The sequence below is a fragment of the Talpa occidentalis genome, unplaced genomic scaffold (assembly GCF_014898055.3).
Source record: "Talpa occidentalis isolate TD23 unplaced genomic scaffold, MPIMG_talOcc4v2.1 talOcc4.3, whole genome shotgun sequence".
In the NCBI taxonomy this organism is placed as follows: Eukaryota; Metazoa; Chordata; class Mammalia; order Eulipotyphla; family Talpidae; genus Talpa; species Talpa occidentalis.
The window spans coordinates 114,341,106-114,354,521 of record NW_023603184.1 but is presented as its reverse complement, the minus strand read 5'-3'; the positions used below and the strand labels follow the sequence as shown (position 1 = coordinate 114,354,521).

At 40.3% G+C, this 13,416-nt stretch overlaps 1 protein-coding gene across 6 annotated transcripts in view; it reads right to left on the bottom strand.

Annotated features, from left to right (window-relative positions):
* Positions 1 to 9,606, bottom strand: part of GULP1 (GULP PTB domain containing engulfment adaptor 1) — a 195,969-nt gene extending 186,363 nt beyond the window's left edge. For 2 of the 6 annotated variants that reach the window (XM_054699921.1, XM_054699917.1), the window contains exon 1: positions 8,822 to 9,372. The gene's annotated coding sequence lies outside the window, so the exon portion shown is untranslated. Of the gene's footprint in view, positions 1 to 7,248; positions 7,362 to 8,821; positions 9,373 to 9,552 lie in introns of those variants that run through there. The other 4 variants (XM_054699918.1, XM_054699920.1, XM_037523683.2 and 1 more) reach the window with 4 other exon arrangements.
* Positions 9,607 to 13,416: the final 3,810 nt, after the last annotated feature.

Sequence of the window (13,416 nt, the reverse complement as noted above, 5' to 3'; positions counted from 1 at the left end):
TAGGTAAAGTTTATTCATCTCACACCAAATTTAATTGATTAACCCATTAACTATATTCAAACCCACAAAATTTGATGACTAATAAAAAGTTGTACAGTAATAATGTTACAGGGCAGGGAGAGGGGCACCCCAGACCCCGCAAACCTGCCTGCTCTAAATAGGTTCTGCCATCCACCGCATCAACACAAAACATATGCGACTTTAATGGGAAGGAACTTTAACACAATTAGGAAACAACACAGGAAGGGCAAAGAATATAGTTTCGAAATCAAGCACCCAAAGTTACCCATCCCCTCCTGGTAAAAGTCCACCCAAGCAGGATTGGCCCAGAGCAAGGCCCCAAAGCCTGCCACAAGTCTAAAGCATTTTCCAGTGGGGACCCAGAGAAAAGGATCAGAAACCCTTAGACAAGTCTGGAAGGGAAAGAGCAAAATCAAAATCAAGACAAAAACCGCCATTGTCACCTCCCCACGGGTCTCTCACTCACACTGTGTCAACCAGCCCATGACCAAAAGGCAAGCGCAGTTACTTCATGTGTCTTTGGCTCCATGTGCCTCTTCCAGGTTTCCTTCTGGCTCCATCCTGCTTCCTTCCTTCCTCAGTCTCCTCTCCAGCCTCTTCTCTCCCTGCTCAGCTCCACCCTCCCTTGGGTGGGGCAGGAAACCTGGAATCTCCCCCTTCCCTGGGGACCACCCTGTTACAATAACACTAATTATATTCAAAGTTCACAAAACCTGGGTGGTCTATAAACTTACTTAAATAACCTAAATTATTACTTCTTAAATTTTTATTTACAAAATTAAGGTAACACTTTACTGTTCTAATTGGGATATAACAAAAAACTGCTTTTGAATAACAAAAAACTGCTTTCTGGTTTGAAAAATAAAAAAAAAAAATCATCATTACCTCATAAAACACTTAAATCCAGAAACATGGTAAGATGATACTGGAACCCAAAAATACCATTAGGCACACCCAGTTTCCTTACATTTATTTTACCTTTTAGCTGGATCTCCTCATGGAGGTTCTCCCAAAGCAATTTTAAGTATCTACCCCAGATAGAACCAATATCAAGAGGCCGCGCAGCCTACGCATCCAATGCTCCCTTGCTAAGTGTAAAGAAATTTCTCCTACCTCATCTTTCCAAGTCCTGTCACCACATTTCATTGACTATGACAGAGACAAGGAACAAGTAACCCTCAATAGCAAATCATTGACAAGGGGACTAGAAACACTGTGATTATTTGCTTAGCCTAATCCAAATTTCACTTTAGTTAGGAATGAATTGCCTTTCCACTTACTGTAGATAAGAGTGGACATCTGAAAAATACTAGAGTCCTATAAGCAAAGAGGAATGAGGAAATTATTTGGGTAGACAGCCAGTAGTGCCTGCCACAAGGATGGTAAAGTGGGCTCTTAGAAGTGAAAATATGGTTGTACAAAAAATGAAAAAGAAATTAACTTCAGGTAAAGAATCATAACTGGCTTAAGCTAGTGTCATTCAAGGTCATCCAGAGCGAATATGGAAATCCAACAGGGAAGGAAGCAAATAATTGTCCACTATACTTGATGATGACCACTAGAGAACATAGGAAGTAGAGACAAAACAAGACTGAAATACAATTATCTCTCATTGTGACCTTGAAGCAACTCTCAGTTTTCAAGTACAAACTATTATCATAGACCCACACCTTGTAATTTTACTATTTTTTATCTGCTGTTCTTTTTATTCTTTTTCTCCACCACCATCCCTTTTACCCCCTTGTCCCTTTTCCGCACCCCCTCACCGTCCTCAGATTGTTTATTGATATCAATTGGTTTCTTAAAAGTGTTTTATGTTGGGCCTCCCTGGTGGCACAGTGGTTGAGTGCTGGGTTGCGAAGCTGCCCGCAGCCTCTGCAGCGCAGGTTCGATCCCCGGCTGCCGGGGCGAGGGTCCCACATGGCGTGCAGACCTCTCCTGCCGCCCGCTGCTCCCCTCAGCAGTGTACTTCGGTCCTTCTGCCTGTTCTGCATCCCGCTCCGGCTCTGGTGAATTTTCTCACCCTCCTGCACTTCTGACTGTACCCAGTGCTTGTATAAATAAATAAATAAAATCTTAAAAAAAAAGTGTTTTATGTTATCAAATATATTGCTTGTTATATAAATGTCCAGTATGTTTTTATCATTCTAACTTTGCTGCATATGATTCTCTCAAATTCCCCCCATTTTGTTGAAAATGGTTGCATTTTTGCCCTTTCTTATAGCTGTATAGTACTCCATAGTAAGGATATACCATATCTTCTTGATTCCATTATTCATTGATAGACAATCATGCCTCTATGTCCTAGTTACTGTAAATAATGCTGCTATGAAAACTGTGGTACATATGTTCTCATATTCTTTGGATATATGCCCCAGAGTGGGATATATCCATATTACTTTCCATAATGGTTATACCAGTTTACATTCCCAACTGTGTAACAGGGTCCCTTTTATTTCACATCTACTCCAATACTGGTGGTTGTGGGTCTTTTGAATATTTGCCAATCTCATCAGTGTGAGGTAGTATCACACTGTGGTTTTATTCTGCATCTCTCTTATTAGGAGCTATGATGATCTTTCTTTTCATATGTCTTTTGGCCTTCTGGATATCCTCTTTGGTGAACTGCCTGTTCATATCTGATGACACTTATTGATTTGGGCTATTTAGTGTTTTTGTTGTTAAATTATATTAGTCTTTATATATCTTGAACATTAATCTCTTGTCAGCCATATATTGTATAAATATTTTGCCATTTAATAAGGTGTTCTTTTAATTGTCTTATATTTTCTTCTGCTGTAGAATCTTTTTAACTTGCCACAGAGGTTGAAATGCCAAATATAACTTTATCACTGATATCATGGAACCTATGACCAGTGTTTCCTTCCATGTATTTCATTGTTGTAGGACTTATCTGTAAATCTTCAGTCCATTCTTGTGTATGGTATTAGCAAGTAATTCAACTCCATTCTTTTATGTGTGGTTTCCAATTTTCTCAGCACCATTTATAACAGACTGATCTTTCCCCATTTTACGCTCATAGCTGCTTTATTATAGATTAAGTGCTGGTGAATATGTGGATTGATTTATCTATTTTATCTATCTATCTATTTATTTATTTATCTATTTTTGTGTTAATACCATGTTGTTTTTAGTACTGTTGGTTTAAAGTAAAGTTAGAAGTCAGGTAATGTAATAACTTCATCTTTTTTTTCTCAGGGTTGTTTTGCAATTTCAGGTGTTTTGTGGTTCTATATAAATTCCAATATTTTTTACTTAGCTTCTTTCAAAAATATTTCTGGTAGTTTAATGAGGATTGTATTACATTTGTATAGCATGTTTAGTGGGATAGTAGTCATTTTGGTAATATTGAGATAGATGCCTGTTACCTACTACCAAAAAGGACACAATTACAAAATAAGTCATGATGTTCAATAAATATTTATCAAAGTCAAGAGAATCATAGTAGAATTTCTTATTTGATAACTCATAGTTTAAACATAAACTGTGTTACATTTTCCAGAATGAAAAAAGGGAGGATAAAAAGATTTTAACTTTTTATAACAGCTTAAAAGAAAATCAGTATTCCATTGAATAAAGAAGTCGCAAAGGAAGATTTATTATATCAATTCATAAAATGTTCCTAAAATATCATCTGCACTAATCTAAAAGATTTAATTTTTCCAAGTTAATCATAAATTTCCTAATCTACTTAATTTAAACAATTAAGCCTATGATAATTTGGATATTACAATTTTAGTCTTGGTTCTTCCATTAAAATGGATTAAAGACAATATTAGCAGTATCATAGCTCTTACTAGTTTGCAGTTAATAATTTTAAAGTTGTTCATTACATACATCCAGAGTCACAATGGTGCATTATGAGTAACTCATAAAATGTCAAAACAATACTCACTCTTATTATAAAGAAGTTTTACTTTACAGGTTCTTCTGCCATTTCAGGGAGCAGTTAGATAATTTCAAATACAATTTTACTCAAATGTGACTCCTTAACAATTCACTAAAAATATATTTTGCTAGAATATACTGAATAAGCAACATATTCTTACTAATTACTATATGCAGAATAAAGATAAATCAATTTGAAGTCAATTCAGTTATAAAACTGTTATTTACAACAAGCCAAATTTTCTCTGTATTTATGCATACTACCAGCATCCAATCAGTCTTTATACTGGAGGACTGTTTTTTATGATTCTCATAATGTACTGCTCCAGGAAGGTAATAAGAAAGTTCTACCATTATACAAAATCTTTTCATACAAAATCTTTTCTGGAATCCTCAAAGGCAGACAAAAATTAAATAGATTACAGAGAAAAACATGCACAGAGACTCTTAAAAACACTTTACAAAGTACTCTGTCTTCTTAAATAAAATGCTAATCAGTATTTACCTACCCAAGTTTTAACTTACCCAAATGGAAATCTGAGTAATTGAACCCATTTACTGTTAAAATTTTGCTTTTATAAAACATGCACTCCCTTGCAGTTTGTTAATAGCTATGAAATTGAGAGGATAAAATCCAGTTTGTTCTCTTATATAAACTTTTAATTACCCCAAATTTGGAGATTGGTTCCTACAGCAAATACCAGAGGCATTGTTGTCTAAGCCTAACTTTGGAATCATGATTTTTGGTCATTATCTTTAAAAATAAAGGCCTGATTTCAGGTCTGCTTCTCCACTAATTGGAAGCAACACAATTTCTCTGTTCCAAGTCTATACTATTTTGTCCTCTTTCAATCTGAATATATTTAAATTCCCACAGGACAAGTTTATGTTTCCTGGTCTCTAAATGTGTTAAAACAAACACTATTAGATCCACCAGCCTCTAATACGTTTAGGGACCATGGCTCATAGAACCCATGCAACTGTAACTACTTTTTAATTCATTATCATATCAAATAAAATTACTTTTAAAGACGTTAGAGACCTCAGAAAGCAAATTACAGGTCTGTGGATGAATCACAAAGTGTTCTGCTAAGTGAAATTTAAATAAAAATTATCTAATATTCAGCAATAGAGACTGAGATTTAAAGATTTTTAACTTAAAATCAAAATCATAATTGAATGTTTTTGATTAAAATTACCCCAATACATCCTTGGACATTCACTTGTTCATTGATTACTCAAAAAGTGCTTATTATATTAATATAATCATAAATCTAACCTAATTATTTTTCCCATATACTCCTACATGCTATAGATTCACAATTACTATAAAGTCTAAAAATAAAATTTATGACTAAGTACTTCATCAAAACATTTTTTCCTTAAATAATTTATACTTATTTATTCTATTTTCTTTCTCTCATACATAGACCTAGTCACCTAAAAGAATTAAATACCCATGTATATACACATTATACTGAGCTATAAAAAGAGGTTGTTCATTTTATGAATTGATATGCCAAAATAAATATTAAATATTTCACAATTATCATGGATGAAACAACAATTACCAATTTTGTACATTATAGATAGTAACATAGACACTAAATTAAATGTTGGTAAAATGTTTAGAAGAAAAATGAAATGAGTAAGATCATAATACTAGGATTTGAATCCAAGTCTGACATTTCCTGGGACATAAAAACCATGACACAAACATTGATTGAATTAACAAATGGTTAGTAAATCTATCCTCTAAATCTTAAGGGACTGTTGAGGACATTGGGAGCAAAAAGTTTGTACATCATAAAAGTATTTTAGCGTCTCAAGTGTTACTTCCAAGAAGGGAGCCAAACACTGTAAATACATTGACTAACTTCTCATAAAGACAAAATTGAGCTAGAGTTAAAAAATAGCAAGTCCTATATAAATACAAACTGAAATAAAAATAAATGAATTTGCCCATTGTTCTTCTCTGTTTTAGAATGACTCAGCTACAACATAATCTCACCCAACAAAAATCTCACCCAATATTCTCAAAAGTTAGAATTTATGATAACATGAAAGCTATTATTAAAGGGCAAAAGTAGTAATTTCTATGAATTATGTACAGATAGGCCACCATTATATGTGTACTCTGGATATAAATGTTACTATTTTGCCCCTATAATCTCAATTGAAGTAAATAAGTCAGAAACCCTACGAATTTTATATCTAAAAGCCTATTAACATAATTTCATGTAGTTAATACTCACAGTAAGCTTGTAATTATGTAAAGGAAAGTTTCTTTACAAGTGGAAAAACTGAAGTCATATTCAGGGAAAACACTTAGTGGAGGGTGATTCATAAAGTCAATCTCAGACAGCAGACTGATACAATCTCAAACTCATCAATTCTGAGCTAGTACAAGCTGTATTAGTGCTTTTTACCATTCAACCCCTAAACCCACAATAGTAAACCCTACCTCCCTGAAAAAAAAAAAAAAAAAAGTAGAGAGATGAAACACAATTTCCATACATACAAAGAAAGGTCTGACTTTCAAATAAGACTGAATTTTTGGGCTAGTCTGGAATTCAGAATTGGCAAGGCCTTGATTACTGGGCACATGTTGTGTGAAATGCTGAGATCATCCCAACTTCTTCTTCAGTGAAAGAGTAAAATCTATCAACATCACTTATAACAAACACAAGGAAGACATGCTGGACATATGTTTTTGTTTTTTTCACTTTAATTCCATGACCCAAATGTGGGCCATTTGAGAATACCTAATTGAATTATTCAATTTAGATGGAAAAACCATCTGCTCAAAACCCAAGTCTTCAGTCTTTCTGCTATGACAACAAAAAAGGTCAAGGTCAAGAGACTGAAGTTGCAGCAAGCCTGGTCCATGTTGTGGTGATAACAAACTGCAAAAAAGTGCAGGCATTTGTATAATATGATCAACACCAGCAGCGCTGGGTCCTCAGTTTATTCTACTGTGACACTAATAATGAATGGTCAGACTTGCCTCCTAGAGCCCTTCTTTCACTCTCCTCTGTCAACTATTGCTTAGCTTATACTTTAGCCAAGAAGACCTATCTTAGTCACCTAAATATTCTCATTTGCATAAGAACCCCCTTGTTTAAACCTAAGTACAACCAACAGCTCCCTTCCAATTATCCCCTGCAACTTCCCAGTCTCTTTCATGCCTGGCTACTGAGCTCAGTCTAGTTTGGCTGCCACCCAGGTTCCTCTCTTCTTTCCTTGTCAGTCGTAAAAACTTGGAAAACACTCCTGGACAGTTCAAGGAGAACTTTTAATTATGCAATGGGGCATTACCTTAGTCTGCCTGCTGTTTCCAGAAAGGCTTATAGTCGCCAAGGACTGCACTCTCCAAATTGGTGGGTTTTCTAGCAAGACTGCTTATTAATGTGGGGGAAGAAGAGAAAGACCTGTAGAGAAAAGGGGCAATTTGCAAATCTGTAAATCTCCAACTCCCCTCAGAATCTGCTATCTCCTTCCATTCACTGTCTCATTCCACCCTTCTCCCCACATTAGCACCTAGTCACCCAATAATATCAGCCACAAAATCGTCAGTATCCTGGTATCCTACAAGTTCTAGAAACCAAGAAGCAGTCATGATTAGAACACTCTCCAAAAACTTTTATTAAGTCTTTATGCAACATTTTTTAAAAGCAGGTACCAAAACAAATGCATTAAATTTTTCCTGATTGACTGCATTGTACTTTGTCAAACTTGCAGACTAAAGGGGTGCATGTAAATGTCTGATGGTAAGCGAAAATAAGATGAATTCAGTTAGAAAAATGTTCTAGGAACCAGGAAGGGGTACCCTGATCTCCAGTCTGCACTTACTCCGGGGCTTTGCCCAACCCATCAAGTGGTCCTCCCAGCCCAACACCAGCTCTGTATTCCTTACTCTACCCTGGCACGCTAGCTCCAGCTGCAGCGTCCAGCTTCCTGTTCGAGTCCCATTCAACAGCGTAAACACATTCCAAGAAAACCAGCCTGGCCAGAGTCCCTCCCGCTCACAGGGAAAACAGAGAGGCGTCCCCAGTAGCCACATGGGAGAACCGAACGTTCTGGGTTCCGATCAGATCCGCGCACTGAGTCAGTCCACCCGGAGGTGAACCCTGGAGAGCGAGCTCGGGAGCTGGACCTAGCACCCCGAGTCTCACCACCCCGCCGCGCCGCGCGCCCGCGCCCTCCAACGTAGGATCCACCAGAAGTAACTACTAGACCCACCCAGCTAAAGGGTAACCGTGTGGGCACCGCCCCCGAGTTTGGGCCCTCCCAGCCCCGGGCTTTAAAGAATCCACCGCCCGGCCTGGGAGCTTCGCGCCTCCCCGCCCCCAAGCCCACACTCGCCCCGGGAGCCAACAAAAGATTTTGATGTTGACGCTGAAAGAAGTTTCGCTCCAGGGTCTGCTCTCTGCGACCCGGCGATGACTCGCTCGCTCAGTCCCCGCCTGGCCCAAGCATCCTTAGCTGCGCTGCCCCTCGGGTGCCCCGCTGCCCCCCGCCGCCCCTCCACCAGGACCAAAGTTACCACAAAGGACTCGAGGAGGCGCGGGAGTCGGGGGATCGCTGCGTCCCCTACCTCGGGGGCTCCTCGGTCATCCCTCCTCCAGCCTTACCACCGCGGCCGTCAACAGGTCTGAGCCTCCCTTCGCGCCGGGCGACTCCGTGCGCTTTCACTGTCCTAATTTCTCAACCTGCCGGGCAGCAGCGGCAGCAGCACACGGCTCCGCGCCCCCGTGCCCGGGATCCGCCGCGGGGCTGACCACCGGCCCGAGCCTCTCGGGACGGCAGTTTAAAAGAGATGGCTTGCTACCTGGCGGGAAGCCGGGCTGGCCGCCGGGGGAAGACCCCCTAAATCGCGGTGACTCCCTACCTCTCTGACCGATGCGGTCGGGGCAGCTCCGGGCAGGGGCGTGGAGAGCCTCTGCGTCCCCGCAGCCGGCGATCTCGGGCGCACGAGCCGCGCGCCGTCTCCGTGGCGAGGGAAAGTTTCTCTGCGTCCACACGGTGCAGGAATGGGGACCCTCCGGCTCCCGCCCCCTCTCTCCTTGCGCTCTCTGCCCCCTCCCTCCTCTTCCTAATCGACTGAAGCCAAAACTGGCGCTGGCAGCGGCTGGGGCTGGAGGCTCCTCGGGACGCCTGGTCGCTCCCGGCTGGGAGCGCGGGGCTCCCCCTCTCGGCCAGAAGGAAACTCTCCAGACTCCGGCTGGCGCACTTCGGGCGGTCTCCTTGGACACTTCCAAACGGGACGCCTGCATTCAAGCTCGCTGACTTTCTTCCATCTCCGATGGTGGTTTCCTACGGGTCCCCTTGGTATTCGGGAGTTGGCACGAGGAGAGGGGGTGTGGGAGGCACCCGATGGCAGGGAGAGAGGCCTTACCTTACTCTGGGCTTAGCCGGGACAGAGGCAGAAACGCAGACCCCACCCCCATCCCTCGTCCCCCGCCGCGTTTCCTTTCAGCCTCCTCCCTCCAGCCCTGGATCAAAACTCTTCGCCTTGCCTGATTTCAAAGTGTTTTCTAACAATTTTCAGCCACCTCTGCGGCTTGATAAGGGGGAGAAAGTGTCAATAGCAACGCACACACAGATACGAATAGAACATACCTTCTTCTCAGCCTTTAATCCAGAAAGCTTTGACATAGTTGTTTCTGAGGCTCTGCCTGCACCTCTACGTTTTGGCCTTGTTTTGTTTTTGTTTTTTTAACTCGCCTCGAATCTCTGCCCTTTGTTATGCCTTTTACAAAAAGAAAAGGAAAACCGCCTCAACCATCAGATCATACTCATTTGTTCCATTCGGATGTTTACCTCAAACCATATGTGTATAGGGTTCCAAGGGAAACGCAACAAATCTCTGTTACTGACCCTGTAAACCTCTGTGTGGGAAGGGCAAGGGAAAGCAACCACCTTATTCAAGCGATACTTCGAGGATGAGGGGATCTTTACTAAAGTTTTTTGAGAGGTACTCAGAATGTGGTTTACTAAATTTCACTAAAATTTAGTTTGAATGTAAAAATAGATGAATAATGGGAAAAAGCATTTTTTAAGGTTAGCAGGTATAGCACGTTACAGTGGAATCCAGGGCTTAGAATCACACGAACTAGATTCTTCTCCAGATGCTATACTTACTCATTCTGTGCCCTAGGACCCTCAAAGCAATTACAACTGCCAAAAGGAATTACATAATCGAACTCCCAGAGTCACGGTCACATTTACAGGAGTTAAAATCATGTAGTGTCAGATATAAAGAAGTTACTCGATAAATGGTTCTTATATTCCATTCTGAATTTGTAATTAGGACAAAATGATACTGGAAATTTTCTCCAAAGACTCTGATAACTAAATCAATGTTCTCTTTGATGCTTTTTCAATTAAAAAAATATACAGCATCACAATTTTTGAAATGAAAACTAAGTTTAAGGAGCACCTAATTCTAACGAAGCTCCTCTATTTAAATACAAGGTAACTGAGGTCCAAGACTCTTTACTGAGCCCCTCTAACCTCATGATTAAGAGGTGTTATGACCAGAAGTGAGGCCTCTTAATATTTGTACCAAGGTCCCCTTTACTGCATTGCAATACTCTGGGGCCAACAACTCACGACAGACAGCTCTTCTCTACCTTCCTCACCTCAAAGGGCTCCAGCATACTGTGCCAATCTGCCTTCCACATGGATATCCTCTGCATCTCCTTGGGTTCTGTAGGGTAAGTGATTTGCAGGTTTTTCTGCCCTCCTGCCATTAGGATTGCATGCTTGATGGCAGGCACCTGCATTTTGTTGCATTGTTATAGTAAGTTGTATTGTTTACTTCAGTGGGCCATGGCTGCAGTATTTATATTCACCAAAAGAAGCAGAGGCAATGAAGAGAGAGTGCCAGAGAGCCCAGGGAAGAGGAAAGAGCAAAGACTGATGGGGGCTGAGAGGCGTGCAGGCCTCCTGGCCTCCTCCCCCCACACACACCCCTGCCTGCTGTGTACCTTATTGCTGCTCTACATGTAAAATCCCAATAAAACCATGAAAAAGCCACCGAGGACTCCAGGACTCTCTTAACCCATCTGCTCCAATCATAGAAACCCTGCTCTGTGCCTTTCCGGGCGCTACAGATTCCAACTTGTCAAGCAAGGTTGCTCTACCTCTTCTACCAGGATACTCTTTTCACCACACTTAGACCCCTCTCTGGGATACTGCAATACCTGATTCCCAATACCAACATTAACCTCACTAGACTCCTTCCACTAGTTGAAACTGATATTGCAAAACTAATTCTGGCCAGTTTATCAAAAGTGTATTCCCAAGAGCAATATACAAATGCCCAATTCTTCAACATGTGGCACTGGTATCTTCTCACCCACATTATCTCTGTAGCTAGAAAGGGAACTCAGGTGCAGATGGCTATGTAAAGCATGCTTCTAGGTGATTGAACATCATCATCTTAAAGGTTCCCACAGGCATACTTAATTTTATTTAATGATGTACTTTTACCCCAATTTCTTCCCATTCACTGACCCAACACAAGTACTCATTTTATTGTGTGTGATATGTAGCTCTTTTGGCTTTTATATGTATTCTTGAAAAGTATTTATTTAAATGTGCATTGGTAATGTATGCGTTATTGTTTAAGCTTTTCCATCTGGGTTACTTGTTATTTGTTTCTCCAAATACTTTTAAATTTTCAAGTAATCTAAAAAAATGAACAAGTCAAATATTATTTTAAATGTTATTTTCACTGTTAATACAGCTGACATGATTCAATAACATTAATATTTATATTTTCTTTTATGATCTGGCTATTTATAAGTGTACACTGTTCTCTTTTCCCTATTGCTTTCCCTATCTTTTTATTTTCCTTATTGAATTTTATTTTTTAATGCATTTTAATCATTTGATAACACTCTTTTTTATTTTTTTATTTATACAAGAGCAGGGATACAGGCCAGATGCATGGGAGGGTGAGAGGATTCACCAGAGACAGAGCAGGGAACAGAAAAGGCAGACTGACGAAATCCACTGCTGAGGGAAGCAGCAGGCTAGAAAGGAGAGGTCTGCTCACCATGTGGGTTGCTCTGAGGCCAGTGGGGATGGAACTGGCACTGCAGAGGCTGCAGACAGCTTCATAGCGCTGCGCTTAACCACCTGTGCCACCAGGGAGGCCCCTCCTTATTGAATTTTAAGGATTACTTAATAAATATATTAATCTCTAGCAAATTAAACTAAGGTATTGTGTTACCTTGAGAATAATTTAAAATAATTAAAACAAGCTTGTTGGTTTTTTAAATTTCATAGAATACTTAAATGTAGCATTTTAGTATTTCCAGGTTTTGTTTTGTTTTTTCTGGTAATGGTAGAGAAATATTCCACCAGAACTAATCAACATTTTCCCTGGTATTTTATGATTTTAGAATAATCTTTATCATTTGTTAATATATGTACATATATAAAATATCATCCATTTATAAAGAAAATTTCAAGTGTGGTGAAACACCATATACAATGCAGTAAGATTTCCAGAAAAGGCACAGTGCAAACTGAAATCCACCCAGGATTTTTTGCCAGCTAAGCCAGTAGAGCCCATAAGTGTGGAGAAAGGGGCATGTTTTTTTAATTACAGAAGCATCATCAGCTCCTAGCCAAGCACATACAAAGCTTCCTTGGAAGGGGACTGCAGGAGGCAGGAAGGTCTCTAATTTGCCCCAAAGCACTATCTGAGCTAGCAACAGCCCTTTTCCATTTACATTACCATGTATTACTGCAATAAGCCATTATTACACATTTTATTATGCATCTCAGTACAAATATTTAAAATATCTGCTGGAAAGGTTCTCTTTCATTATTTCCTCTTCAAAAGTTTCGTCACCATTCTTGCAAGTTTATTTTGCCAAATGAACTTTGGTATCATTCTGTTAAGTTTCCTTATCACACCTCTCTCTACCTTTGACCCCAACACTCTTCTTTTAGAAATCTATTATACTTATATTTCAATTTACTTAAATTCACTTCATTATTCAACATTTTCATCAGATCCTGAAACAAAAGATGTATTTCCAAACTTGAAAATGCTTCACTGTTGCATCCATTCATGTAGTGTCTCTTCCCTCTGTAGGGGCAGGAACAGGGCACTGAGCAGGTTTTCTGATCCAGCAGACCAGACCAGGTAAAGGAGGAGTCAGAGTCCTCAGTGGCTTTTGCAGGTCTTTTATTTAGATTTACCAGGCACATGGCAGGCAGGGGTGCTGGGGGGCCGGGAGGCTGGCAGTCCTCCCAGCCCCCAGCAAATCCTCACTCTCTCTGGGCTCTCTGGCGTTTTCTCTGCTTCTCTTCTTCTCTCAGCTTCCGTTAGTTCTGGGCTTCTTTCTCAGCTTCTACTGGCATCCCTGTGACGCCGCCCTTAAAAGCCCAGTCTTAGCCCAGGTGAATCCCATCTACCTAAGCCCACACCCTACTCCAGGTGTCCGCCATCAGGCATGTATTCGG